Source organism: Triticum aestivum, chromosome 7D (assembly GCF_018294505.1).
Source record: "Triticum aestivum cultivar Chinese Spring chromosome 7D, IWGSC CS RefSeq v2.1, whole genome shotgun sequence".
In the NCBI taxonomy this organism is placed as follows: Eukaryota; Viridiplantae; Streptophyta; class Magnoliopsida; order Poales; family Poaceae; genus Triticum; species Triticum aestivum.
The window spans coordinates 532,203,802-532,208,210 of NC_057814.1; positions in this window are offsets into that span (position 1 = coordinate 532,203,802).

Sequence of the window (4,409 nt, forward strand, 5' to 3'; positions counted from 1 at the left end):
AGAAATTTAAAAAAATGTAAAACCTTGTAAAACTAGCTTTGTTTGTGCAAGAGATCATGTGTGCCAAAATTGAGGTGATTTGGAGGTGGTCGAAAAAATGCCCGCATTCCGGAGGGACCATTTGGTCTAACTTAAGCCAGTTTTGAAAAAAGGTGAATTTTGCCACCGCCTCCAAATCACCCAAATTTCTTGTACATGGTGACACACATGTGCCAAACATGTCTATGAAAGAAATTTTTGAAAAAAAATTATTTTACAATGCCCCCTTGAGGCATAGACCGATGTTTTCAGCAGTCAGTCTAGAGGGCATTATAAATTCAAAAAAATTTAAAAAAAATACAAAAACTTGGAAATCTCGTTTTGTTTGTGGAAGAGATCATGTGTGCAACATGTCTATGAAAGAAATTTTTGAAAACAATTATTTTACAATGTCCCCTTGAGGTATAGACCGACGTTTTGAGCATTAAATCAGGGTGTGTACAACTCTAGCTTGTTCTTGCCAAAATGCAGCATGATGGGTAGGCTGCAATGGAAATAATGGTGACAAATGAAAAAAAATGAAATAGACAAAAAAAGCCCGCCTACTTGCCCGCTTTCACAATTCAACGGCCTGCATACGACTAGTAACCCAATCATTTATTGGGCCAGGATGCAGAGGCCCGCCAGATTGTGAAAACAGGTAGCAAGTAGGCCCCACAAGGCAGGGACGGAGACAGTTAGGCAATGTGCTGCCCGCTTTAGAAAGGAACTTGAGAGGGAAAGCTTAGCCCGCTATATAAACCGGTGCTAGCTCCCCTCGCTCGGCGAGGTGGGACTAAACTCCCTGCACCCCTGGGATGTGCTCGGCGCGAAGCTCGCTTGGGCCTAATTCGGGTGGGTCGTCCCATGCCAGCCTCACCCGCTGGGTCGCTGGATGGACCGTTGGGCCATCTCGTTGTCTGCGCCTGAGGCCTGCATGCATGGGAAGGGCGGCGACGTGGGTTTGCATGCGCGGGTGGCGGACGTGCATGCATGCGAGCGAGGCGATTAAAACCTTGTTTTCACACTTTTCGATTCAACGTGGCAATTAAAACCTTGGTTTCACACTTTTTTGATCCACCCGCATGTATTCAACGTGGCAATTAAAGCCTTGGTTTCACACTTTTTTGATCCACCCGCATCTATTCAACGTGGCAATTAAAGTGGCATATGGATCGTTCGACGCGGCTAGTTTGAACGTAAGCGCGGTAGGTTCCCTTCCCTTCCCCTTTCCCTATTTAAACCACCAACCCTCACCTTCTGCACACATCCATTTGCGCCGCCCTTCTCTTCTTCCCCAAACCCAGAGCACTCTCTGAGCGAGCCGCGAGGATGCAGTACAACGGCCCCACCTATCGGCTCCCACCGACCGTGCCGGAGAGACAGTATCCGGCCGGCGTCGTCGTGGAGAGCACGCTTCGCGTGTGGGCGTTCTCACGCTGGAGGGGTGCAAGGGGCTTTGCCCAGTGGTTCCTCCGTGCGGGCTTCGCCCACCTCCCGGCGGGCTCGCCGGTGATGTTCCGACTGGATGAAGTGCGTCCAAACTCCTGGTCTCCGCCGATAGGGCTCACCGTCACCTTCACCAACAGATTTGATGCGTACTACCTCCTCGGCAAGGTGTTTTGGTGTGGATGCGAATTCATCGCATTCACAACCCACAACATCTTCACAAACTTCGACCGCGTCTTCCCCACCCACGACGGTATGCACACCCTCCCCTACTACATCGGCGAGGACGGGATGGAGAGGAGCACTGGAGAGGAGGCGCAGTGAAGATGGTGGTGAAGGCCCAGTCTCGTCAGCTTGACTTGCCCTAGCATGTTAGGGCAAGTTTTTTATCTTTTAAATATTTCTATTAAATCATGTTGTTGGTTCTACCGTGAACTTTATCTATCCGAACTATGTTATGATTTCTACCCGTCTATTTGATATGTTGTTGGTTATCTGTGTTTTGCTTGCTATTTCTATCTTCTTCCCTTGATATTTCTATCTTATTTGACGTCAAAACCAGCAAGTTTTGGGGTTAGCTCAGATTTCACGCAGCCCACGGGGGTGTGCTTGCGCGCTTGATGGAAAAAATTGGTGTCATTCAACTTAGCCGTTCGGGTAGCAGGGGATGTTCCGTCTGGGAAGACGGATTTTTTCGGCATGCTTGAAATGGACCCAAAAAATTTTTGAAACCCTTGTACCAACATGACAAGCATCCATGCCAACTGGAAATTGTTTTGCGACGTTGTATGGTTTTGTAGGCTATAATGATTACACGTGTAGATGAAAGGCACGAAAAAACAGTTTCAACAAAGACAACATAAATGATTTTTTACAAGTTTTATAGATGGAAACTTCTTTAGATGCAATGCCATCTCACAAACAACTCAGAAACAACTGTATGATTGATCATAAAACACATGCATTGTTGTTCAAAGAACTGTCTCATGAATAAATTGTACCATAATTGCGAACATAGTGTGAAACAGAAAAAAAAGTTTGTTTGCAACAAAATAATCCTGGTTTGAAGCTTAAACTGGTTGAAAAACAATTGAGCCTACTCCATATGGTCTTCTGCACTGCCAAAATCCAGTGACCTCTTGCGTTGCGACGTTGGAGATTGCGTCGGGCTTGGCGACGACCCATGTGCTTCAATCTTTTTCTCTTTAACCACAATGTAACCATACAACTGAAGTTGTTCTTGTTCTTTCTCCGCCAACTCTCTAGCAAGACCCTCTGTTTCTTGGATTCTCACTTCCTGTAGGAAACCATAGGAATTGTATTAGGAAGAACTTAAAAATGACGTAGCCATAAACTAGATGCATGTAACATGTAAAATTTGAACCTCTGGATCAATGTCACCCTCGGGAAAACAACCCGTAGTTCTATTGTACACAATGTATAGGTGACATGTCTTGCTGCCATTCAGATCAGAAAGCGTTTTTTCTACATCATCTGGTCCTGCAATCAAGAACATTCCTTCTGGCAGCTTCCACGTAGACCCGGGTAAGAAGTAGTACAGTTCTGCTCCCAGTTTGCAACCAAAAGTACCTCTCATTTCACTCATAATGAGATCGTAGGTCACTTTGGCGGGTTCAAAAATTCCGACTTCTGCCGGGTGTTCATCAAAGTATGCTCTCGGGACATGTGACATCTCATCATCCCTACTAACAAAAAAATTCCATGACCAGCACCTAGTATCTCACATCAGAGTTAATACATTCAATGAGTAAAGGGGCAAACATAATTTTTTATGTGCATAGCAACATTGCGGTGTTGTTACCTGCTTTTGTGGAATGTATCCTTCATGTGGAGTGACTGGGGATTGTGCCATCTCAAACCTTCTCACCTTGTTATGTGGAATGTATCCTTCATGTGGTGTGACTGGGGACTCTGCCATCACACGTTTCTTATCCTGCGTATGAAACGTCGACAATGGGTTTACACACAAATTTTAAAAGGTCATACCATATCTTGGCTATGGCATCGTTGGGAGGTACTTACAAGGGGAGAATTGAAGATATGTTGTTGGGGTGGAGTGATGTGGCATTGAACGGGTGACTCTATCGCAATGTCTCGAGTGGATGGCGACTGTGCCGTCTCATGATGCTTAGCCTACATACAATCGCCGACATAAGGTTGCCACAAATTGAAGATGTTTGTATCATAGAATACGTAGGTCCTTAACATATACAATCGGTGCGAGATACTTACAGGGGGAGAAAAATTGAAGACATGTTGTCGGGGTGGCTGTGAGATCGCACGGGCTTCTAACATATGTCCTTCCAAACGGACCTTCTCCAGCATGGCCTTATAATCCATGTCCGACCGCTCCTGTAGCAGCTTGCTGTCCATATCCGAACGTGCCTGCAACACATAGGCATCCATCCTGACTCGCTCTGTCTGTATAATACTGTCCACAAGCTTCCGGTCCTTCTGCAACGTTTGATGCATTTCCTTGTAGCCAAGGAAAAACTTTTTTTCCATGTCCTCACAGTCCCGCTTATACTTTTCTTCAATCTCAAGACGCATCTTCGCCATCTTACGGGAAAACTCCTCACGCTCCTCCTTTATCATCCTGTCCACGTATGAACGTTCTTTTTTGAGTTTCTTTTCTACCTCAGCGCGATCCTTTTGCACCTTCAAGTCGATCTCCTGGCGCGCTTCATGCAAAGACTTGTCGTACTCCGCACGGTTGTTATGCGCCTCTGAGACCATGGTCCCTACAACAACACATATACCCATAGTATGAAAACTGTATCCACAACCTCATCCAACTAATTCCTAACAATACCACCGAGAAAATATATTCATAACCAGTTCGTACGAACAACTACTACAAACTATCAATCAAAAAGCTCTTGCATGACATCATGTACTCCAATTACACCAGAACTACTCAA